This window comes from Sminthopsis crassicaudata, chromosome 3, assembly GCF_048593235.1.
Source record: "Sminthopsis crassicaudata isolate SCR6 chromosome 3, ASM4859323v1, whole genome shotgun sequence".
In the NCBI taxonomy this organism is placed as follows: domain Eukaryota; kingdom Metazoa; phylum Chordata; class Mammalia; order Dasyuromorphia; family Dasyuridae; genus Sminthopsis; species Sminthopsis crassicaudata.
In genome coordinates this window covers 255,373,218-255,400,335 of record NC_133619.1, presented here as the reverse complement: position 1 = coordinate 255,400,335, position 27,118 = coordinate 255,373,218, and the positions used below count along the sequence as shown (strand labels likewise).

At 33.0% G+C, this 27,118-nt stretch overlaps 1 protein-coding gene across 7 annotated transcripts in view; it reads right to left on the bottom strand.

The window, feature by feature from the left end:
* Positions 1–27,118, bottom strand: part of DSCAM (DS cell adhesion molecule) — a 750,733-nt gene that overhangs the window by 480,005 nt on the left and 243,610 nt on the right. The gene's annotated exons all lie outside the window — the stretch shown is intronic.

The following is a 27,118-nucleotide window of genomic DNA, read 5'->3' as shown; positions in this document are numbered from 1 at the left end:
GTCTGCTATTAAGTGTTTTCTAAGGAGACAGTCAAATTTTCTCTCCAAATTTTGTATTTTCATAATTTGAATAGTATTTTTAACTTTCAATATTTTGTAGATATTTTAAAGTTTAAGATAAAGAGTGTGGAATAGCCCATAACAATGAGGGCAAAGCCATAAAAGCCTGGACATTCTGAGGCACATCTTCAGCATACAGAAAAATCAAAATGTGTTATGTTTATTCTACTAAAAACAATCAGGTGTTTCAAATGAGACTACAGTAAATTTAGAGAAAATAAAAAGATAATTAAGGAAATTATATAATGTTTAAAGGAGTTTTTGATAGTGAATCAATATCAATATCATATATGTATGTGATGTACTATATATATATATATATATATATATATATATATATATATATATATATATATATATATATATATATATATATATATATATATCCATAATAATATCACACCTAAATGCTCTTAAAAAGAAGCAATTTGAAGGAAGAAATAGCAAAAGTATAATAATATGGGATCTTAGTTCCAGCCAAGATGGCGGCGTGGAGGCAGACAGCTGCTTGAGCTCCGCGTTTTCTCTCAGAACTTACTTCATGACAAGCTTCAGAGTTAATGCTTGACCGAGAAAGAAATCCACAAATAATCATCAAGAGAAGACATCTTTGAAATATGCCAGAAAAGGTCTGTGTTTGCTCGGGGGAGGGTAGAACAGACTGGGCACAGACTGATGGCAGGCAAGTCACAGCTAGACAGGCAGCTCACACAGCTCAGACCAGATGGGGAGGGGTATGATCTCTGCTGTTTCTGCAAAAAGGCTTTTACCCCACTGTGAATACTCCGTCTTGGCAGCAAGCCAGGAGCAGCAGAGAGGGTGTAAACACCGGAGGTAAAGAATAAAACCTGTCTCTCAGAACCCAGCTACCCCCAACCCCCACCTGGAGTGACTCCGATGTTCTTTGAGCCTCAGAGCGCAGACTCAGCACAGCCATCACTGTCCTGTTAGTGGCTCTCTGCTGCCCTACCCCTAGTCTGTAGAGGAAGTCCATTAATACCATCCAGCCCCATCCCCCAAAAAAACAGACCAATTGTTTCTCTTGTCAATTTGTTTTCTTTGATTCCCACTCTGAAAAAATGAACAAAAAATTCAAAAGGGCTCTAACCATTGACAGCTTCTGTATGGAGAGAGAGCAGACTTCAAACACCAAGGAGACTAAAAACAGACTGTCCCCAGAGGAATCCCCTAAGGGGGATATGAGCTGCTTCTCAATACAAAAGAATCTCATAGAGGAAATCAAAAAGGCTCTCACAAGAGAGCTAGAAGAGAAATGGGAAGTTTGGCAAGAGAACCTGGAGAAGTCATCCCAAGCATTTTAAGACAGAGTGGATAAAGTAATCAAAGCATTGAGAAACAAGATTAGTGAGCTGGAAAAGGTAAACAACTCCAAGGAAAACAGGATTAGTGAGCTGGAAAAAGAAAACAGCTCTCTAAAAAATAAAATGGATAAAATGGAAAAAAATTCCATAGAAGATAAAAACTCAATTGGACAATTACAAAAAGATATAAAAAAAGTGAGTGAATTTTACGTCATTGAAAATTAGACTCGAACAAGTAGAAATGAATGACTCAAGGAGAAACCAAGAAGTAGTCAAGCAAAACCAGAGAAATGAAACAATTGAAAAGAATGTCAAATACCTTATTAGAAACACAACAGACCTGAAAAACAGATCCAGGAGAGACAATTTGAGAATAATCAGACTCCCTGAAAAATGTGAGGAAAAAAAGAGCTTGGACACCATTTTCGAGGAAATTATCAAAGAGAACTGGCCAGACGTTCTGGAAACAGAGGGTAAAATAGACATTGAAAAAATTCATCAATCACCTACTGAAAGGGACCCTAAAATCAAAATGCCAAGAAATATAGTGGCCAAGTTCAAGAACCATCAGACAAAGGAAAAGATATTGGAAGCTGCTAGAAAAAAGCAATTCAGATATGGAGGATCCACAATAAGGATAACCCAGGATCTAGCAGCGTCCACATTAAAAGAACGAAGGGCCTGGAACATGATATTCCAAAAGGCTAAGGAACTTGGTATGCAGCCAAGAATAACTTACCCAGCAAAAATGAGCATCCTTTTCCAGGGAAGAATATGGACATTTAATGAAATAAATGAATTCCATCTATTCTTGATGAAAAAACCAGGCCTACATAAAATGTTTGATCTTCAAATACAGAACTCAAGAGATTTCTAAAAAGGTAAAAAGAAATCTTGAGAACTATACTTCTGTTATAAAAATATGTAAAGAACATATGTATAATTTGTCCTGGAAGCTAGAGGTGGAAAGGAAATTATATCATAAAAAAGTGTAAAGTGGTGGTACTACATCTCATGAAGAGGCAAAGTTAACCTATTATATCTGAGAGAAAGAAAGGAAGGAAATGAACATAGTGTGTATCAATAGACATATTTGATTTATGGTGAAACTTCTTCTACTTCATTGAAAAGTGAGAGGGAAGGAGTAAGCTAAGGGGAAGGGAATACAGAAATTGTGAGGAAAAGTGGTAAAATAAGGGAAGTAACTTTAAGGTGGGGGAGGGATACTAAAAAGGGAGGGCTGTGAAAAGCAAGTGGTGTTCCCAAGTTTAATACTGGGTAGAGGGGTAAGAGGGAAGGAAAGGAGAAAAGCATAAGCAGGGGTTAACAGGATGGCAAGCAATATAGAATTAGTCATTCTAACCATAAATGTGAATGGGGTAAACTCCCTCATAAAGAGGAAGCAGTTAGCAAATTGGATCATGTCAGAATCCTACTATATATTGTTTACAGGAAACACATTTGAAACAGGATGAGACATTCAAACTAAAAGTAAAAGGGTGGAGCAGAATCTACTATGCTTCAGGCAAAGCCAAAAAAGCAGGGGTAGCCATCCTCATCTCAGATCAAGCAAAAACAAAAATTGATCTAATTAAAAGAGATAAGGAAGGGCATTATATGCTGCTAAAGGGTAGCATCAATAATGAAGCAGTATCAATATTAAACATATATGCACCAAGTGGTACAGCATCTAAATTCTTAAAAGAGAAATTAAGAGAGCTTCAAGAAGAAATAGACAGCAAAACTATAATAGTGGGAGATCTCAACTTGGCACTCTCAGAATTAGATAAATCAAACCACAAAATAAATAAGAAAGAACTCAAAGAGGTAAATAGAATACTAGAAAAGTTTGATATGATAGATCTTTGGCGAAAGCTAAATGGAGACAGAAAGGAGTATACTTTCTTCTCAGCAGTTCATGGAACCTATACAAAAATTGACCATATACTAGGACATAAAAACCTCAAAATCAAATGCAGTAAGGCAGAAATAGTAAATGCATCCTTTTCAGACCACAATGCAATTAAAATTACATTTAATAAAAAGCCAGGGGAAAATAGACCAAAAAATAATTGGAAACTAAATAATCTTATACTAAAGAATGATTGGGTAAAACAGCAAATCATAGACATAATTAATAACTTCACCCAAGAAAATGACAATAATGAGACAGCATACCAAAATGTGTGGGATACAGCCAAAGCAGTAATAAGGGGAAGCTTTATATCTCTATAAGCCTACTTGCATAAAATAGAGAAAGAGAGGGCCAACGAATTGGGCTTACAACTAAAATTGCTAGAAAAGGAACAAATTAAAAAACCCCAGACAAAGACAAAACTTGAAATTCTAAAATTAAAAGGTGAGTTTAATAAAATTGAAAGTAAAAAAACTATTGAATTAATTGATAAGATTAAGAGTTAGTTCTATGAAAAAACCAACAAAATAGACAAACCCTTAGTAAACCTGATTAAAAAAAGGAAAGATAAAAAGCAAATTGTTAGTCTTGAAAATGAAAAGGGAGAACTCACCACTAATGAAGATGAATTAGAACAATAGTTAGGAGCTACTTTGCTCAACTTTATGCCAATAAATTCAATAACTTAAATGAAATCGAAGAATACCTTAAAAAATATAGCTTGTCCAGATTAACAGAGGAAGAAGTAAGTAGTCTAAATAGTCCCATCTCAGAAAAAAGAAATGGAACAAGCTATTAAACAACTCCCTAAGAAAAAATCCCCAGGACCAGATGGATTTACATGTGAATTCTACCAAACATTTAAAGAACAACTAACTCCAATGCTATATAAACTATTTGAAAAAATAGGGATTGAAGGAGTCCTACCAAATTCCTTTTATGACACAGACATGGTACTGATACCTAAACCAGGTAGGCTGAAAACTGAGAAAGAAAACTATAGACCAATGTCATTAATGAATATTGATGCTAAAATATTAAATAAGATATTAGCAAAAAGACTTCAGAAAATCATCCCCAGGATAATACACTATGATCAAATAGGATTTATACCAGGAATGCAGGGCTGGTTTAATATTAGGAAAACTATTAGTATAATTGACCATATTAATAATCAAATTAATAAAAACCATATGATCATCTCAAAAGATGCAGAAAAAGCATTTGATAAAATCCAACATCCATTCCTACTAAAAACGCTTGAGAGTATAGGAATAAATAGACTATTCCTTAAAATAATAACGAGCATATATTTAAAACCTTCAGTAAACATCTAAACTAGAACCTTTCCCTGTAAGATCAGGAGTGAAACAAGGTTGCCCACTATCACCATTACTATTCAATATAGTACTAGAAATGCTAGCCTCGGCAATAAGAGCCGAGAAAGAGATTCAAGGAATTAGAGTAGGAAATGAGGAAATCAAACTATCACTCTTTGCAGATGACATGATGGTATACTTAGAGAACCCTAAAGACTCTGCTAAAAAGCTATTAGAAATAATTCAGAATTTTAGCAAAGTTGCAGGATACAAAATAAATCCACATAAATCCTCAGCATTTTTATACATTACCAACACAATCCAACAGCAAAAAGATACAAAGAGAAATTCCATTCAAAAATAACGTTCGAACGTTCGATAGTATAAAATATTTGGGAATATATCTACCAAAGGAAAGTCAGGAATTATATGAGCAAAACTACAAAACACTTGCCACAAAAATAAAGTCAGATTTAAATAATTGGAAAGACATTAAGTGCTCTTGGATAGGCCGAGCGAATATAATCAAGATGACAATACTCCCTAAACGAATCTATTTATTTAGTGCTATACCAATCAGACTCCCAAGAAACTATTTTAATGACCTAGAAAAAATAACACCAGAATTCATATGGAACCACAAAAGGCCGAGAATTTCAAGGGAAGTAATGAAAAAAAAAATTTAATGAAGGTGGTCTAGCTGTACCTGATTTAGAACTGTATTATAAAGCAACAGTCACCAAAACCATTTGGTATTGGCTAAGAAATAGACTAGTTGATCAGTGGAATAGGTTAGGTTCACAGGGCAAGATAGTGAATAAAAATAGCAATCTAGTGTTTGACAAACCCACACATCCCAACTTTTGGGAGAAGAATTCATTATTTGACAAAAACTGCTGGGAAAACTGGAAATTAGTATGGCAGAAACTAGGCATGGACCCACATTTAACACCACATACTAAGATAGATCAAAATGGGTCCAAGATTTAGGCATAAAAAACAAAATCATAAATAAATTGGAGGAACATGGGATGGTTTACCTCTCAGCACTTGTGGAGGAGGAAGGAGTTTGTGCCCAAAGGAGAACTAGAGACCATTATTGATCACAAAATAGAACATTTTGATTACACCAAATTAAAAAGTTTCTACACAAACAAAACTAATGCAAACAAGATTAGAAGGGAAATAACAAATTAGGAAAACATTTTTACAGTTAAAGGTTCTGATAAAGGCCTCATCTCCAAAATATACAGAGAATTGACTTTAATTTGTAAGAAATCAAGCCATTCTCCAATTGATAAATGGTCAAAGGATATGAACAGACAATTTTCAGATGATGAAATTGAAACTATTTCCACTCATATGAAAGAGTGTTCCAAATCACTATGGATCAGAGAAATGCAAATTAAGACAACCACTACACACCTGTCAGATTGGCTAAGATGACAGGAACAAATAATGATGAATGTTGGAGGGGATGTGGGAAAACTGGGACACTAATACATTGTTAGTGGAGTTGTGAAAGAATCCAACCATTCTGGAGAGCAATCTGGAATTATGCCCAAAAAGTTATCAAAATGTGCATACCCTTTGACCCAGCGATGCTACTCCTGGGCTTATATCCCAAGGAAATACTAAAGAAGGGAAAGGGACCTGTATGTGCCAAAATGCTTGTGGCAGCCCTTTTTGTAGTGGCTAGAAACTGGAAAATGAATGGATGTCCATCAATTGGAGAATGGTTGGGTAAATTATGGTATATGAATGTTATGGAATATTATTGTTCTGTAAGAAATGACCAACAGGAGGAATACAGAGAGGGTTGGAGAGACTTACATCAACTGATGCTAAGTGAAACGAGCAGAACCAGAAGATCATTAAACACTTCAACAATGATACTGTATGAGGATGTATTGTGATGGAAGTGGATATCTTCAACATAGAGAAGAGCTAATCCAATTCCAATTGATCAATGATGGACAGAATCAGCTACATCCAGAAAAGGAACACTGGGAATTGAGTATAAACTGTGAGACTGTTTTGTTTTGTTTTGTTTCTCTTCCCAGATTATTTTTACCTTCCGAATACAATCCTTCCTTTGCAACAACAACAACAACAAAATTCGGTTCTGCACCTATATATTGTACCTCGGATATACTATAAAAGATTTAATATGTATGGGAATGCCTGCCATCTAGGGGAGAGGGTGGAGGGAAGGAGGGGAAAAATTTGGAACAGAAGGGAGTACAAGGGATAATGTTGTAAAAAAAAATTACCTATTAATATGTACTGTCAAAGAAAATGTTATATAATTATAAAAAAAATTTAAAATACATAAATAAATAAATAAACAAAAAGTTTGAAAATAAATAAATAAATGAATGAAAATAATAATAATATGGGATCTTATTATAACATTTTTAGATCTAGACAAATCTAACCAAAAGAAAAGCAAAACTTAAACAAAGTGTCTGAGAAGAACTTTAGAGAAATTATAGATGACAGATCACTTGTGATTATTGATTGGGGGGGAAAGTAATTTAAATGCTTCTCAGCTATAATCACACTTTTATTAAAAAGACTATATATTGGGGCATATTTTCCTCACCAAAACATGTAGCAAAGCACAACTTCTAAACACATTATGTCAGGATCATAAAGTAGAAACATGATCTTCAATAAAGGGCTTTTAAAGAAGTAATGAAATAGTAATCAGAAATTAAATCAAATAATATTTAAAATTGATAAGTGAAAGAAAATTCAGGGAAATAATAGATTTTGCCAAATAAATTATAATAATGAAAACACCAAAAAATTTATGGGATGCAGCTAAAGTAGTTTTGAGATAAATCTGTATTTAAAACATTCATCATCAAAAAAAAATAGCATTAATGAATTGGGAATGCAGTTTCAAGGAAAGAAAAAAAAAGACTTGAACAACAAATCAAAACTAAAAAAAAAAAAAAGAAAAAAAAAAAAAAAGCCCAAAAACCAAGAATTATTGAAAATTAAAGAAGACATTCATAGAATTGGAAATCAAAGAGACTATTGGGTGGATAAATGAAAGTAGTATAAGGAATGTGATAGATAGCCTTGCTGTCTTGATAAACAAATCCTCAGTAAAGAAGATGGAGATAAGAGTTGGTGGACTTTTACAACTAGACTTCACATTCTGTATGAAGTTTTGGAAATTAAAAAGGAGAGGTTAGGTGGGTAGAAGGAGAACATAGAGAGAATAGTGCCACAAAAACCTAGGAAAAACCATATTCATAAGAGAGTGATTAAGCATATTAGGTATGCAGAGGTCAAGAATGTTCTGCAGTTTCAGTGACTGAACTACTGAATTCCCTTTGATTTTGGTCTTCTGCCTTGGTTTATCCTGGTTTAGGTTTATATGCCAGGCTAAAGATTAAAATTCAACCCCTACTTTGTTCTTGGGTTCACCCTCACATAATTATGTTCTGGAATTTATTCTTTATTTCTTTCATAGGTCAAAACACTACTCCCAAATGATCACTTCTCTCCACCCAGGAATGGGTGATGGATGACAGAAGTGCCAGATGTCAGGTATTCATGTTTCCAGTGCTAGTACAGAGGTTCCCCAAGATGTTTTTCTGCATAAGTGTTTCCTGCCCTAAAGTTCTGTCTCCTTTCATTCCTTCATGTTGGAATGCTCTCTACTGCCACCCCAATGCCATGCTATTGAGATGTACTTCTCATTAAACACGACTTAAGCTTTTGTAGACTTCTCTGTCTATTTTGCTAAGCTTTTTTGGGTGGGGAAAATGAATTGCTGTGACTTTTTCTTGTTTTCCACAATTAGAATTTGCTTTGATATAAGTTCTTTTTTGTTGTAAGGAGATTGTGGAGAAGCTAAGGAAAAATGCTACTTCCAATTCTGTGATCTTGACTCTTCTACCATTCTGTAATCTTCCTAAAGTCACAAATATGATTACTATTTTTTCTTTTGTTCCTATATTATATTTCTTGTTATCATTTGCTATTAGGTAGCACTTTGAATTCATAACCAGACTAACTTCTTATCCCCTATGAAATAACATGCTAATACCAAAAAATTTATGTTAACATTTTTATCAAAAATTATATCAATTTTATAGATTTATTCACCTTGGCTTCATAAATAATTAAGAAATATCAGACTGATACACCCTTATGAATGTGGGGATAAGATTGTTCCAGTTCAGTTATGATACTTAACTGTTAGTAAAAGTATATAGAATTGAACTTACAAGCACATTGTTGCCTACATGTTATGTGACCAGAAATTTAATTGAACAAGAATTTATAATAAACATAATTTCTCTACTCATAATACACTACATTCTTATAATTTCATCACTTTGTTAACTAGCTATCTTCTTTTAAGTTGAACCATTTTTGCTATGATATCCCAGCCTGCTAGAGTATGAAGGCCTCATATGTTCCACTATTTGTAGATGAGCTCTAAGCTGTCTTTACAACAGCTATCTTATGTCATAAATATGAGAACCATCGAACATTGTCAATATTTCCAGTAAATATCTCTCTATCCTGGTATATAAATATGTTTTGATCCAAAATTGTTTTATGTATGCAAAAACAAAAATCAAAAACATCAAAGTCATGTGACTATCTCTGAATTAAAACAAAAACAAAAACAAACACAACCTGATTTACTATGTTCAAATATCATGATATTAATGAGCAAATAATAAAATGAGAGATTGACTGTCCCAACTGCAGTTGTATGTCCCCTACCAATATACACTACTTTGTATTATAGGCCTTCTTAGTCTAAGTTGACTGAAATTTTGTGGTCAAGCAACAAGGTATCTATAACTTCTACCTTTCTCTTAAGAATAAATGCTAAGCCAACAATATAGCCTCTTCCTGTATCAGTAGATCTGGTTGCAGGCTTATTTTCCTGCAAAAATTTCTTGGTTTATGATATTTCTACTATTGATAATAATTTAATTTCCTATCATATGTATATCAAAATCATGGCTTAGAGTCATGATTAAGATACCAATGTGTATTTGATAGAAAGAAGGAGGATCAAACTTGATATTATTCCATTTTGAAGCACTTAGACATATTATTAAAGATTTAAAAAGCAGATATAGTGAACTATAGCAGAACTATATAGCATAGTGACTATGATGATGGTTATGGTTGATATAAGTTCTTTCTTTCCTTCTAATGGCTCATGGAGATTTTAGGCTGCCCAGAAAATGTATATGGTTAACAGGCAACACACTGGAGCCTAAAGGCTTGGAAATATCCTACAGGGAAAGCTATGAGCCAACTCTTCCAACAAACTTTTAAAATATTGACCTTTCTGGCATATAGCTAAAATTTCCTATTAGAATATTGCTGCACTCACAAGACTGCAATTTCTGATGTATATTCCCTTAATGAATATCATTTTTCTCAGGAAAATAATCTGTCTGATCTAACTGAAATGGATGAATATTTACAAAAATATAAATTGCCTAGATTAACAAAAAAGGAAATAAGTTATTTAAATAGTCACATTGTAGAAAAAGAAATGGAAAAAAAAAAACATAAGTGAACTCTCTAAGAAAAAATTTCTAGAGCCAAATGGATTCAAATGAATTCTGCCAAACATTTAAAGAATAATTAATTCCAGTACTATGTAGCTTATTTGGAAAAATAGGTAGAGTCCTGCCAAATTCCCTCTATGACATAAATATGGTATTGATATCCAAACCAAGAAGAGCCAAAACAGAGGAAGAAAATTATAGACCAATCTCCATAATGAATATTAATGCAACAAATTTAAATACAATATTAGCAAAGAGATTACCGCAACTTAGGATAATATACTATGACCAAGTAGGAATGCAGGGCTGGTTCAATAACAGGAAAACTATTACTATAATCAATGATATCAAGACCAATAGAAATCATATGATAATCTCAAAAGATGAAGAAAAAGCTTTTGACAAAATACAGCAGTGATTCCTATTAAAAACCATGAAAAATCATAGGAATAAAAAGGAGCTTTCCTTATAATAAGCAGTATCTATGTAAAACCAACAGCAAACATTATTTGCAATAGAGAGAAGCCCAATAAATCAGGGCTGAAACAAGGACGCCCATCATCACCACTATTATTCAACATTGTACTATAAATGTTGACTTTAGCAACAAGAAAAGCAAAGTAAATTAAAGGAATTAGAATAGGCAATTAGGAAACAAAACTATCACTCTTTGCAGATGATATGATGATATACTTAAGAGTATCCTAGAAAATCAACGAAAAACCTACTGGAAACAATTAACAGCTTTAGCAAAGTTGCAAGCTATGGAATTAACATCATAAACATTTTGTATATTTCTGACAAAGCCCATCAACAATAGAGATAGAAAGAGTAATTCCATTTAAAGTTACTGTAGACAAAATAAAATACTTGAAGGTCTACCTGCCAAGACAAACCCAAGAACTATATAAACAAAATTACAAAACATTTCTCACACAAATAAAGTCAGATCTAAACAACTGGAAATATCAATTGTTCATGGGTAGGCTGAGCTAATATAATAAAAATGGCAATTCTGCCTAAATTGGTCTATTTGTTCAATGCCATACCAATCAAACTGTTAAAATATTATTTTATAGAGATAGAAAAATAACAATTCATCTGGAAGAACAAAAGGTCAAAATATTAAGGGAATTAATAAAAATAAAAAGTATGGAGGCTTAGCAATAGCAAATCAAAAACTATATTATAAAACAACAGTCATCAAAACCATTTAGTATTGGCTAAGAAATAGAGTGGTGGATCAGTGGAATAGCTTATATATACATGACACAATAATCAAGGATATAGTAATTTGATAAGCCCCCAACCTCCATCTTTTGCAATAAGAATTCACAATTTGACAAAAATTGATAGGAAAACTGAAAAATAATATGTCAGAAACTCCATATAGACCTACATCTCATACCCTATACCAAAATAAGATAAAAACGGGTACCTGATTTGGGCACAAAGGATGATACCATAAACAAATTAGGAGAGCAAGAAATAATTTACCTATCAAATCTTTGGTGAAGAAAGGAATTTATTACCAAAGAAGAACCAGAGAGCATTTTGGTCATTTTCCCTTCTTTATGATTTCCTTAAAATGCCAGTAGTGGCACTGCTGGGTCAAAGAATATGCATAGTTTTTATAGCCCTTTGGGCATACTTCCAAATTGCTCTTTAAAAAAAAATGGCTGGATAATTTCACAACTTCATATTCTTTTACTATTTATCAATTGGAGAATGACTTTAATTCCTATAAATTTAGAAATGAGAACTTTAGAAACACCGGGTGTAAAGATTTTTTTTCTCAACTTTGTACTTTCCTTTTAATCTTGTTTTTGTTGGTTCTGTTTATAAAACCTTTTTAATTTAATTCAATCTATGTTATACATTTCACCTTTCATAATATTCTTATAATTTGCACTTCATGTTTGGGAATGATTTTTATTTTTATAAATTTGACACAGTTTTATATATATTTTAGAATTAAGATATTTATCAGAAACTCTGTAAAATCTTTTAAAATCTTGTTTTTATTGGTTTTGTTTGTACAAAATCTTTTTAATTTATTGTAACCAAAATCATCCTCCAATTGATAAATGGTCAAAGGATATAGACAGATGATTTCCAGACAAAAATTTCATTTTTCATATGAAAAAACCTATTAATTCCTATTGATTAGAGAAATTTAAAATAAAAGAACATAATTCATAAAGCAATGTGTATTAAAATAAATCAATTATTAGAAAAAGTTTAAAAAGAAAAACTGTCTAGGATAAGACATGTAGATAAGAAATAGGAAGAGGGAGGTAAAAGGTGTGGGGAAAGAGGATAAGGAAGAGATCCTTGGGTGAGGGGGGATAGCATAACTAATAGGAAGGCAAAGTAGCAGGTAGAAGTAAAGGAGTCAAGAGGCATAGGAAATAGGAGAAACATATAATAATATATCATAATAAAAGAGAAAAGTAGGAAACTACACTATATGTCAGTCATATTAATCAATATTATTTATTATTTAATTATTTAAAATAACTGGATAGTATAAGATTGGAATGTTACTGCAGTATAGAAATTGATGATTTGATGAAGTTAGAAAAACATGGAAAGGCCTGGACTTAAGAGGGAAGATGTTATCTATCTTCAGAGAAATAGAGGACAAACAATAATGGAAATATCTTACATTGATATATATGAATGTATATGAGTATGCATGTGTATGAGTATAGATATCTATATGGATGTGTATATTCATGTGTGCATATGCATATATATGCATCTGTGTATGTGTTTGTATATTCATTGAAAAGGGAAAAAAATAAAAGTAAAAAGTGCACAGCAGAGAACAAAAGAAAACTTACAAGCCTTTTCTAGGCTTTCTTGAAATGGAATTTTTATTTTATTTTATTTTATTTTTGTATTTTGAATCTTCTCTTGTGTTTTGCTGTGAACATGAATTTTTTTTTTTCTTTTTCTATTGGTTTTTAAATTTGTATTTATATTTTACATTTTACTTAAATTAAATTTAAAATAATATATATGACTCTTTCTGATAATTGCTAACATTTTGAATATAAATATAATGTTCCCAGGAATTCTTTGACTCAGCTTGTAGTAAGCTTTTGTGAATCAATTAGAAAATATGAAGAAAATCTTGACTCGAATTAGAAAAAAATAATAGTTAAATACTTGAAAATATTTCTGAATTTAATTGACTTTAGAATGTTGTCTCATTCATCAATGATACTGGTACTCAATTATTTTAAATATTGATTCTTTATCTAACTATCAATTATCCATAGAAATTCTGGTTGAACTTTAACAAGGATATCATCATGTAATTCAAATTAAGCTGGGATTCACAAAACTTTTTTTTAAATATGTAATTGTTTTCTTGTACAGCATGATAAATGTTGAAATACATTTAAGAGAATTGCACATATTTAAATTATATTGGATTTCTTGAAGTCTAGGGGAAGGTGGAGGTGGGGAGAGAGGGAGAAAATTTTGGAATACAAGTTTTTTTTAAGGATGAATGTTAAAAATTGTCTTTGCATGTATTTTGAAAAATAAAAAGCTATTTTTTATAAAGAAAGAAAATGTTTAGAAGACTGTAATTCAATGTAGTTTTGCTGTTTGTTGTTGTTTCTGCATTTTGTTCTTGTATTTTATTCATTTAAAAACATTTTTCTGTTAAGAGGTCCATAATTTTCTCTAGACTGCCAGGTGCCAAAGAGAGTTAGGAAATTCTTTTCTACTAGTCTTTTTTCTCTCTGTACTTCTGCTTTGGGAGATACACTGAGTTTATGCAACCTAGATTCTAATTCTCCTCACTCTGTCTATTTCCTCACCACTGAAGCCTGAAACTCTATTTCAAAAACTTTGGCACTTATAGACCATGCTAGTTCTATCAGGACAAATTTCAGGCTCTGTTTGTTCACCTCATGATAGAAATGGATCCATACTTCCAACTTTTAGCAGTGTAGTTTCCCTGTTTTTCTCTTTTATTTAGATCTATTTTTGTCTTGGTTGTCTGAGATCAGAGTTGCCTTTTTAAAACTGTTTTTGCTCCAGAACTTTAGTTTAATGCTGTATGGATACTTTCCCCCCACATGGGCTCCTTTTAAATACCATATTCTTAGATTCTAATTCTAATTAAGTCTATTATCCTCTTTTTTTTTTTTTTTCTGGATGAGTATTCTTACTGATAGTCAAAATTATGACTGAAGATCTTGTATTTCTAACCCATAATCTTATATTTTTCCTATTTTTCCCCCCTCCCACTATAAGAATTTTCTTTTTCTTACTAATCTGTCCCTTAATTTACTCTTCTATTTTCCTTAACCCCCTTCCCTCTCATTTTCTTGATAGGTAAAATTTAATTTAAAGTGCAATTGATGCGGGTTGTGGTCCCTTTAAGAAACTAGTCCTTTCAGATTGATTTATTCCTTTCTGATTCCCAACCCCTCCTAGCTGATGCAGTACCAATTCAAGACGCTAGGATCTTTGATTCACAAATCCTGGTTAAAAGCACACCTTTGAATTCCAATAGGAGATCCGGGCTCTCCCAGCCCCCATCAGATCTGAGACAACTTGGGCTGTCCCAGTTCCCATTCTAGTGATTTGCTCATGTTTCCCAAATCCCACCTGACAAATTCTAGCCCTTGCTAAAACCCAGGGAAGAGCCAAATTAGGACTCCACCCATAGCCCCTTTAGCTATCTCTCATTATAAAAGGAGCCAGACTAAAATCCTCTCTTTGCAGAGGTTCCAAACATGGCAGCCTTACGCCCGGCATGCCAAGGATCTCTGCCCACTGGAACAATGTTTCCAGTGCCCTTTTATCTCTACCTTCACCTTTTACTAACTAGGCTTTAACCTTACTTCCAAACCCATAATAAACCTCTTTTATCAATCTAGGTTTTCAGGTCTGTAAATTCCTTTGTAGGGGACTCTTGCACCACCACTAGACCTCATCCAAAGGGGTTGCAGGGGAGCTCTATCTGACTCCCCATACCCTGAACCTGCCACTAGACCTCAACTAAATCCCAATTTCATTTAGGTACCCCAATTCTAGACCTCATCACAATTGTGTGCATGTTTATTTCTATTTTCCCCTCCACTGACCATGATTAGATCACCATTAGAGCACTCTCAGATTAGAAATTATATGTAAATGTTTCCCACTCTCATTGTCTTCTATTTGTTGTCTAGACTTCTTAGGCACCTCTTTTACATAAGAAACTGCCCCATTTTCCTTCTTCTTCAGTCAATTATAGCAGTGTATTCCTCTTCCTTATCCTTTATATTTTTTTCTTTTGAGGTCATCAGAACATAACAGAATCACTCCTGGATCCTCTATTTAATTAGATTTTTCTATGACCTCTAATGAGAAGGTCATGATGAGCTCTTAAAAGATTCATGTAGCATTTCCCAATATAAGATTTCAGACAGTTTAATTTTGTTTAATTCCTTATAATTACTTATTCATACTTACTATTTTGTATTTCTTAACTCTTCTATTTTTAATTTTAAAAGGCTGTTCAGCTCTGTTTTGTTATTGTGAATGTTTATCAAGAATGCTTAGAAATTCCTCATTTCCTTAAAGGCTCATTTTTATCCCCTGCAGAATTATGCTCAGTTTTTCTGGATAATTTATTCTTGGCTATGAGCCTATATCCTTTGCCTTCTGGAATATTACATTCCAAGCTTCTTCACTATTTTGTTAGCTGTTAAATTGTGTGTGAACCTGGCCCCTTAGTACTTGAATTCTTTCTTTCCAGATGCTTGCAGATTTTATTTTTTCTTTGATTTGCAATATCTAGGTCTTAACTATAATATTCCTAAGAGTGTCCCTTTGGGCATTTCTTTCAGGAACTAACCATTGGATTTTTTTCTTTTTCTACTTTGTCCTCAATGATGTCTGGACAGTTTTATAATTTCTTGAACTCTGATATCTGGCCTGGATATTCATCACTTTGAGGTGGTGCAATGATTCTTAAATAATCTCTACCTGATGTTTTCCAAGCAAACTTTTCTTTTCCTTATGAGATATTTAATATTTTCTCCTACATTTTCAGGCTTTTAACTGTTTTAACATTGTTGATGCCTAGTAGAATTCATTCTAATGTTCTTTTTTTCAAAGTTACTTATTTTAACATTATCTCTTAAAATTTTGAATTTTAAAATCTCTTTTCTCTTTCTCCTTCACTGTAAAGGAGAGAAACTCCAAAAAGGTATGCTTGAATCAAAGCTAATTAGCTATTCCATGAGACAATGACTCTATTAGCATATGTTTGGATAAATGGCTCTTCTCACTGTTGGGTGTTTGCTGAATGTTTAAGATAAGCATAGACAAGGATTGAAGGGCAGAGAAAGAGGGGCCAGAGAGTCACTGTGTAGCAGGACAAGGGCTGGACTCAGGACTCAAGGATCCAGGAGAGATCTTTGGCAAGCCTCATGGCAGTTTGTCTGTCTCCTTCACTTCTCCCCTAGAGACCAAGGAGTTTAACTTATCCTGACTCTGGCTGACCCTGAAGCCCATCAGAAAGCTAGCCATACTTCATAATTGGTGCCCAATGTGGACCAAGGATCCTAATTTCATCGAAGAAGTCCCTGTGACCAGGAAATAGGGTGATTATTTTCATAGACAAATAGGGAACATACTTTGTTAAGAGCTAAACTAGTCATTTTCATTTTTTAGAGGGGCTAGAGAGTCACTTGGCAGTGGGACAAGGAGGAGAAAAGCTGAACTCAGGACTTGAGGACCCCAGAAAGATCTTAGGCAAACTACCTGTACTTCACACTTCCCTACTTATTGTTTAGACAAACAATATGTTATCAACTGCACATGTGAAATCATGCAAAACTAAATTACATATTATGAAAAGCAAGAAAAAGAAAAAAAAAAAAGCTTCAATTTGCACTGAATGGTTCATCAGATCTTTCTGAAACTGGATAGCATTTTTCATCAGTTGTTTGGAATTAACTTAGGTCACTGTTTTTATGAGAGTAACTAAGTCTTCTCTCACTCAATCTCTCCAGCTTCAAGGATTTTATTTTTGTTTTTCTTTTTTTAGTTTTTTTTTAATAATATATTTTATTTATCCTTAATACACATCACTTTATGAGTTATGTCATGAAATACCAAAACAAGAAATAAAACCCAAAAAAGTAAATGAACATAGTATGTGTTGGTATAATCTCCATTGTTCTTTTTTTAGATGCAGATGTACTTTCTATCCAAAGTTTATTGGAATTGCTTTGTATCACTGAACCACTGAGAAGAACCAAGTCTTTCATAGCTGATCATTGTACATTCTTGCTGTTACTATGTATAATGTATCCCTGATTTTGCTTGTTTCTCTCAGCACCAGTTTATATAAATCTTTCCAGGGCTTGCTAAAGTCAACTTGTTCATATTCTTTTATACAACAATAATTTTCCATTCCCTTCATATACCATAACTTATTCAGGCATTCCCTAATTGATGGGCATCTACTCATTTTCCAATTCTTTGCTATCACAAAAAGAAATGTTACAAACATTTTTGCATATAAGGGTCCTTTTCCATCCTTTATGATTTCCTTGGGATACAGACCTAATAATGACACTGCTGGGTCAAAGGGTTTGTACCGTTTTATAGCCCTTTGGGCTCAGTTCCAAATTACTCTCCAGAATGCTTGGATCATTTCACAACTCCAACAATGCATTAGTGTCCCAGTTTTCTTTCATCCCCTCAAACAGTTATCATATTTTTCCTATCATCTTAGCTAATCTGAGAAGTGTGAATTGTACCTTACAGTCATTTTAGTTTGCATTTCTCTAATCAATAGTGATTTGTAGCATTTTCCCCCATATAATTACAGGTGGCTTTAATTTAATCATCTGAAAATTATCTATCCATATCATTTGAGTGACTGAGGAATGACTTGTATTCTTATAAATTTGATACAGTTCTTTATTTATAAATGAGACCTTTATCAGAAACACTGGCAATGAAAATTTTTTCTCAGCTTTGTATTTCCATTTTAATCTTGTTTTTGTTGGTTTTGTTTGTGGAAAACCTTTTTAATTTAATGTAATCCAAGTTGTACATTTTATATTTCATAATGTTCCCTACTTCTTTGGTCATCAATTCCTCCCTTCTCAAAAGATTTGATAGATAAATTATCCTTTGCTCTCAACTTGTTTATGTTATCATGTTTTATACCTAAATCATATACCCATTTTGACCTTATATATTGGAAATATATGTATTATATATTATATAAATAGTATGTAGTGTATGAGATGTTCATTTCTGCCAAGTTTCTGACTTTTATTTTCCAATTTTCCCAGCAATTTTTGTGAAATAGTGATTTTATAAGCAATAATTATTGTATTATGAGTATCTAACCTATTCCACTGATCCACCACGCTATTTCGTAGCTAATACTAAATGATTTTGATGACTGCTGTTTTATAGTATAGTTTTAAGTCTTATAGTGCTAAGCTATCATCTTTTGTACTTTTTTATTGATTCCCTTGATATTCTTGATCTTTGTTCTTCCAGATGAATTTTATCATTTTTTCGAGCTCTATAAAATACTTTTTTTTGGCAGTTTGATTCATATGGCACTGAATAAATAGACCAATTTAGGCAGAGTTGTCATTTTTATTATATTGGCTTGGGCTACCCATGAGTAAATTATATTTTTTTCTAGTTGTTTAGATTTGACTTTATTTGTGTGAGAAATGTTTTATAATTGTGTTCATATAGTTCCTGGGTTTGTCTTGGCAGGTAGACACCCAAATGGTTTATTTTGTCTACAGTTATTTTAAATGAAATTTCTCTTTCCATCTCTTGCTTCTGGGCTTTGTCTATAATATATGTACATATATATATATATATATATACATATATATATATGTACAGATACATGCATTTGTGTACATACAAACACACATGTGTATTTAAGTACACATGTGTATGTGTGTCTATATGCATGCATATGCATGTATTTTCTCTCTTCCCTCTTTGAATCAATTCTGATGAGAGATTCACGTATTTCCCATCATTCTCCAATTTTAGGCTCTACTGTAAAAGCTCTTTCTTGGATATATCTTTATGGGAGATGATTTTACTCTCTCACTTCCCCCTTTTTCTTCATGAGTCCCTGTTTTTCATTCCTTTATCCTTTTTTTTTTTAAATCATTTCAACATAATAACTCACACTGATGCCTTCTTCCTTGTAGACTCCTACGTACCCTAAGAATGATAAAATTCTTAGCAGTTGTATTTATCATCTTTCCATATGGGAATGTAAACAATTTAAACTTAGTCTCTTATAATTTCTCTTTCCTGTTTACCTTTTTATATTTCTCTTGAGTTTTTGATTTTGCTTAATTGTTTCTTGATTTCTAATGGAGACCTTAGCTTGCACTTGTCCAACTTTAATTTTTAACAAATTATTTTCTTCAGTGAGCTCTTGTATCTCCTTTTACATATGAGCAATTCTGTTTTTTAAGGAGTTATTTTTTTCAATGGCTCTTGTGGCTCTTGTATCATTCGTCCTGTTCTTTGTTTTAAGGTTATTTTCTTCAGTATGTTTTTGAGTGTGCTTCCTTCCCTAAGCTGTAGACTCAGTTTTCATGATTTTATTCCATCATTCTTGTTTCTTTTTCCAATATTCCCATTACTACTCATCTCTTTCTTCAACTCTTTCAGAAATTTTTGCTGGTCTAAATAGTATATTTTCTTTAAGGCTTTAATTGCAGTTATTTTCACATTATTGTCTTCTCCTCCTTTGTTCTTCTAATTTGCTATAGTATCACTCTTTATGTCTAAATCATGAACCAGTTTTGACATTATGTGGTTAAAGGGTGTTAGGTGCAGGTCATTGTTTACATTCTGCCATACTAACTTCAATTTTCCCAGAAATTTTTGTCAAATGGTGAGTTTTTCTCCCAGAAGCTAGAGTCTTTGGGTTTATCAAACACTAAATTACTATAGTCATTGACTCTTGTTTCTTGTGAACCTAACCTATTCCACTGATCGACTACATTATTTCTTAGTACCAAATGGTTTTGATAACCACAGCTTTACAATACAATTTTAGGTCTGGTACAGATAGGCATTCATTTATATTTTTTCATTAATTTCTTTGAAATTCTTGACCTTTTGTTTTTCCAGATGAACTTTGTTATTAATTTTTTTTAGCTCTGTACAATAATTTCTTGGGAGCTTGATTGGTATGACACTGAATAAGTAGATTAATTTAGGGAGAATTGTCATTTCATTGTATTAGCTTGGCCTACCCATGAACACTTGATATTCTTCCAATTGATTTGATCTAACTTTGTGTGGAAAGCATTTTGTAATTATATTCATATAATTCCTGACTGTATCTTGTAAGGTAGACTCCTAAATATTTTGTATTATCTACAATAATTTTAAATGGAATTTTTCTTTGAATCTCTTCTGCTGGACTTTGTTGGTAACATATAGAAATGCTGATGATTTCTATGGGTTGATTTATCATGCAACTTTTGCTATAAATTGTTTCTAGTAGTTTTTTTAGTTGATCCACTAGGATTCTCTAAGTATAGCATCATATCATCTGCAAAGAGTGATAATTTGGTTTCCTTGTTACCTATTCTTATTTCTATGATTTATTTTTCTTCTCTTAGTGCTAAAGCTAATATTTTAATACAATATTGAATAGTAATGGTGTTAGTAGGCAACCTTGTTTAACCCCTAATCTTATTGGGAATGGTTTTAATTTATCTTCATTACATGTGATGCTTACTGATGATTTTAAATAGATGCCATTGATCGTTTTAAGGAAAATTCCATTTCTTCCTATACTCTCTATTAATAGGAATGGGTGTTGGATTTTTCAAGTATTTTTCAGTATTCAGACATTTTTAAATTTCTTGTAATTGGTTGCTATTTTATCTCATAATTGCTTTTATACCTTCTTTTCTTAAGAACAGCTCTATTTCCAATAGTTGTAAAAGGTATATGATGGGGTTCACGTCTATTTTTTATGAAAAAATTCTTACTATTAAGGTCCCATATCCATTTTTAATTTATTTTATCATGTGGTATAAGATTCTTTTTTTTTTTTTTAATTTTTTATTTTATTTTATAATTATAATATTTTTTGACAGTACATATGCATGGGTAATTTTTTACAACATTATCCCTTGCACTTACTTCTATTCAGATTTTTTCCCTTCCTCCCCCAACCCCCTCCCCCAGATGGCAAGCAGTCTTATATATGTTAAATATATTACAGTATAATTTAGATACAATATATGTGTGTAGAACCGAATTTTTTGTTGCACAGGAAGAATTGGATTCAGAAGGTAAAAATAACAGTTTACATTCATTTCCCAGTGTTCCTTTTCTGGATGTAGCTGGTTCTGTCCATCATTAATCAATTGGAATTGGATTAGTTCTTCTCTATGTTGAAGAAATCCACTTCCATCAGCATACATCCTCGTACAGTATCATTGTTGAAGTGTATAATGATCTTCTGGTTCTGCTCGTTTCACTCAGCATCAGTTGATGTAAGTCTCTCCAAGCCTCTCTGTATTTCTCCTGTTGGTCATTTCTTATAGAACAATAATATTCCATAACATTCATATACCATAGTTTACCCAACCATTCTCCAATTGATGGACATCCATTCATCTTCCAGCTTCTAGCCACTATGAAAAGGGCTGCCACAAACATTTTGGCACATACAGGACCCTTTCCCTTCTCTAGTAGTTCCTTGGGGTATAAGCCCAGTAGTAGTATGGCTGGGTCAAAGGGTATGCACATTTTGATAACTTTTTGGGCATAATTCCAGATTGCTCTCCAGAATGGTTGGATTCTTTCACAACTCCACCAACAATGCATCAGTGTCCCAGTTTTCCCACAGCCCCTCCAACATTCATCGTTATTTGTTCCTGTCATCTTAGCCAATCTGACAGGTGTGTAATGATACCTCAGAGTTGTCTTAATTTGCATTTCTCTGATCCATAGTGATTTGGAACACTCTTTCATATGAGTGGAAATAGTTTTAATTTCATCATCTGAAAATTGTCTGTTCATATCCTTTGACCATTTATCAATTGGAGAATGGCTTGATTTCTTATAAATTAAAATCAATTCTCTGTATATTTTGGAGATGAGGCCTTTATCAGAACCTTTAACTGTAAAAATTTTTTCCCAATTTGTTACTTCCCTTCTAATCTTGTTTGCATTAGTTTTGTTTGTGCAGAAACTTTTTAATTTGGTGTAATCAAAATGTTCTATTTTGTGATCAATAATGGTCTCTAGTTCTCCCTTGGACACAAACTCCTTCCTCCTCCACAAGTCTGAGAGGTAAACCATCCCATGTTCCTCCAATTTATTTATGATTTCGTTCTTTATGCCTAAATCTTGGACCCATTTTGATCTAATCTTAGTATGTGGTGTTAAATGTGGGTCCATGCCTAGTTTCTGCCATACTAATTTCCAGTTTTCCCAGCAGTTTTTGTCAAATAATGAATTCTTATCCCAAAATTTGGGATCTTTGGGTTTGTCAAAGATTAGATTGCTATTTTTATTCACTATCTTGTCCTGTGAACCTAACCTATGCCACTGATCAACTAGTCTATTTCTTAGCCAATACCAAATGGTTTTGATGACTGTTGCTTTATAATATAGCTTTAAATCAGGTACACTTAGACCACCTTCCTCTGACTTTTTTTTCATTAGTTCCCTTGCAATTCTCGACCTTTTATTCTTCCATATGAATTTTGTTGTTATTTTTTTCTAGGTCATTAAAATAGTTTCTTGGGAGTCTGATTGGTATAGCACTAAATAAATAGATTAGTTTGGGGAGTATTGTCATCTTTATTATATTCGCTCGGCCTATCCAAGAACATTGAATGTCTTTCCAATTATTTAAATCTGACTTTATTTTTGTGGCAAGTGTTTTGTAATTTTGCTCATATAATTCCTGACTCTCCTTTGGTAGATATATTCCCAAATATTTGATACTATCGACTGTTATTTTGAATGGAATTTCTCTTTGTATCTCTTGCTGTTGGATTGTGTTGGTAATGTATAAAAATCCTGAGGATTTATGTGGATTTATTTTGTATCCTGCGACTTTGCTAAAATTCTGAATTATTTCTAATAGCTTTTTAGCAGAGTCTTTGGGGTTCTCTAAGTATACCATCATGTCATCTGCGAAAAGTGACAATTTGATTTCTTCATTTCCTACTCTAATTCCTTGGATCTCTTTCTCGGCTCTTATTGCCAAGGCTAGAGTTTCTAGTACTATATTGAATAGTAATGGTGATAGTGGGCAACCGTGTTTCACTCCTGATCTTACAGGGAAAGGTTCTAGTTTATCACCATTACATATGATGTTTACTGAAGGTTTTAAATATATGCTCCTTATTATTTTAAGGAATAGTCCATTTATTCCTATACTCTCAAGCGTTTTTAGTAGGAATGGATGTTGGATTTTATCAAATGCCTTTTCTGCATCTATTGAGATGATCATATGGTTTTTATTAATTTGATTATTAATATGGTCAATTATACTAATAGTTTTCCTAATATTAAACCAGCCCTGCATTCCTGGTATAAATCCCACTTGGTCATAGTGTATTATCCGGGGGATGATTTTCTGAAGTCTATTTGCTAATATCTTATTTAATATTTTAGCATCAATATTCATTAAGGAAATTGGTCTATAGTTTTCTTTCTCAGTTTTCGATCTACCTGCTTTAGGTATCAGTACCATGTCTGTGTCATAGAAGGAATTTGGTAGGACTCCTTCAATCCCTATTTTTTCAAATAGTTTACATAGCATTGGAGTTAGTTGTTCTTTAAATGTTTAGTAGAATTCACCTGTAAATCCATCTGGTCCTGGGGACTTATTCTTAGGAAGTTGGTTAATAGCTTGGTCTATTTCTTTTTCTGAGATGGGACTATTTAGACTACTTACTTCTTCCTCTGTTAATCTGGGCAAGCTATATTTTTGAAGGTATTCTTCCATTTCATTTAAGTTATCGAATTTATCGGCATAAAGTTGAGCAAAGTAGCTCCTAACTATTGTTCTAATTTCCTCTTCATTAGTGGTGAGTTCACCCTTTTCATTTTCAAGACTATCAATTTGCTTTTTCTCTTTCCTTTTTTTAATCAGGTTTACTAAGGGTTTGTCTATTTTGTTGGTTTTTTCATAAAACCAACTCTTAATTTTATTAATTAATTCAATAGTTTTTTTACTTTCAATTTTATTAATCTCACCTTTTATTTTTTGAATTTCAAGTTTTGTGTTTGTCTGGGGGTTTTTAATTTGTTCCTTTTCTAGCAATTTTAGTTGTAAACCCAATTCGTTGGCCCTCTCTTTCTCTATTTTATGCAGGTAGGCCTGTAGAGATATAAAACTTCCCCTAATTACTGCTTTGGCTGTATCCCACACATTTTGGTATGATGTCTCATTATTGTCATTTTCTTGGGTGAAGTTATTAATTATGTCTATGATTTGCTGTTTTACCCAATCATTCTTTAGTATAAGATTATTTAGTTTCCAATTATTTTTTGGTCTATTTTCCCCTGGCTTTTTATTAAATGTTATTTTGATTGCATTATGGTCTGAAAAGGATGCATTTACTATTTCTGCCTTACTGCATTTGATTTTGAGGTTTTTATGCCCTAGTATATGATCAATTTTTGTATAGGTTCCATGAACTGCTGAGAAGAAAGTATATTCCTTTCTGTCTCCATTTAGCTTTCGCCAAAGATCTATCATATCAAACTTTTCTAGTATTCTATTTACCTCTTTGACTTCTTTCTTATTTATTTTGTGGTTTGATTTATCTAATTCTGATAGTGCAAGGTTGAGATCTCCCGCTATTATAGTTTTGCTATCTATTTCCTCTTGCAGCTCTCTTAATTTCTCTTTTAAGAATTTAGATGCTGCACCACTTGGTGCATACATGTTTAATATTGATACTGCTTCACTATTGATGCTTCCCTTTAGCAGGATATAATGCCCTTCCTTATCTCTTTTAATTAGATCAATTTTTGTTTTTGCTTGATCTGAGATGAGGATGGCTACTCCTGCTTTTTTGGTTTTGCCTGAAGCATAATAGATTCTGCTCCACCCTTTTACTTTTAGTTTGAATGTCTCATCCTGTTTCAGGTGTGTTTCCTGTAAACAACATATAGTAGGATTCTGACTTTTAATCCAGTCTGCTAATTGCTTCCTCTTTATGAGGCAGTTTGCCCCATTCACATTTATGGTTAGAAGGACTAATTCTATATTGCTTGCCATCCTATTAACCCCTGCTTATGCTTTTCCCCTTTCCTTCCCTTTTACCCTCCTATCCAGTATTAAACTGGTAAACACCACTTGCTTTTCACAGCCCTCCCTTTTTAGGATCCCTCCCCCACCTTAAAGATCCTCCCCTTATTTTACCCCTTTTCCTCGAAATTACTGTATTCCCTTCCCCTTAGCTTACTCCTTCCCTTTCACTTTTCAATGAAGTGGAAGAAGTTTCACCATAAATCGAATATGTCTATTGATACACGCTATGTTCATCTCCCTCCTTTCTTTCTCTCAGATATAATAGGTTACCTTTGCCTCTTCATGAGATGTAGTACCACCACTTTATACTTTTTTATGATATAATCTCCTTTCCACCTCTAGTTTCTAAGACAAATTGTACATATGTTCTTTACATATTTTTTTGACAGAAGTATAGTTCTCAAGATTTCTTTTTACCTTTTTTAGAAGTCTCTTGAGTTCTGTATTTGAAGATCAAACCTCTTATGTAGGTCTGGTTTTTTCATCAAAAATAGATGGAATTCATTTATTTCGTTAAATGTCCATCTTCTTCCCTGGAAAACGATGCTCATTCTTGCTGGGTAAGTTATTCTTGGCTGCATACCAAGTTCCTTAGCCTTTTGGAATATCATGTTCCAGGCCCTGCGTTCTTTTAATGTGGATGCTGCTAGATCCTGTGTTATCCTTATTGTGGATCCTCCATATCTGAATTGTTTTTTTCTAGCAGCTTCCAATATCTTTTCCTTTGTCTGATGGTTCTTGAACTTGGCCACTATATTTCTTGGCGTTTTGATTTTAGGGTCCCTTTCAGTAGGTGATCGATGAATTTTCTCAATGTCTATTTTACCCTCTGTTTCCAAAACGTCTGGGTAGTTCTCTTTGATAATTTCCTCAAAAATGGTGTCCAAGCTCTTTCTTTCCTCCCATTTTTCAGGGAGTCCGATTATTCTCAAATTGTCTCTCCTGGATCTGTTTTCCAGGTCTGTTGTCTTTCTGGTAAGGTACTTGACAGTCTTTTCAATTGTTTCATTTCTCTGGTTTTGCTTGACTCCCTCTTGGTTTCTCCTTGAGTCATTCATTTCTACTTGTTCCAGTCTAATTTTCAATGATGTATTTTCTTCACTCACTTTTTTTATATCTCTTTGTAATTGTCCAATTGAGTTTTTATCTTCTATGGAATTTTTTTCCATTTTATCCATTTTATTTTTTAGAGAGCTGATTTCTTTTTCCAGCTCTCTAATCCTGTTTTCCTTGGAGTTGTTTACCTTTTCCAGCTCACTAATCCTGTTTTCCTTGGAGTTGTTTACCTTTTCCAGCTCACTAATCTTGTTTCTCAATGATTTGATTTCTTTATCCATTCTGTCTTTGAATGCATGGGATGACTTCTGCAGGCTCTCTTGCCAAGCTTCCCTTTCCTTTTCCCATTTCTCTTCCAGCTCTCTTGTGAGAGCCTTTTTGATTTCCTCTATGAGGTTCTTTTGTATTGAGGAGCAGCTTATATCCCTCCCAGGGGATACATCTGGGGACATTCTGTTCCTAGTCTCCTCAGCATTTGAAGTCTGCTCCCTCTCCACACAGAAGCTGTCAATGGTTAGAGCCCTTTTGAATTTTTTGTTCATTTTGTCAGAGTAGGAATC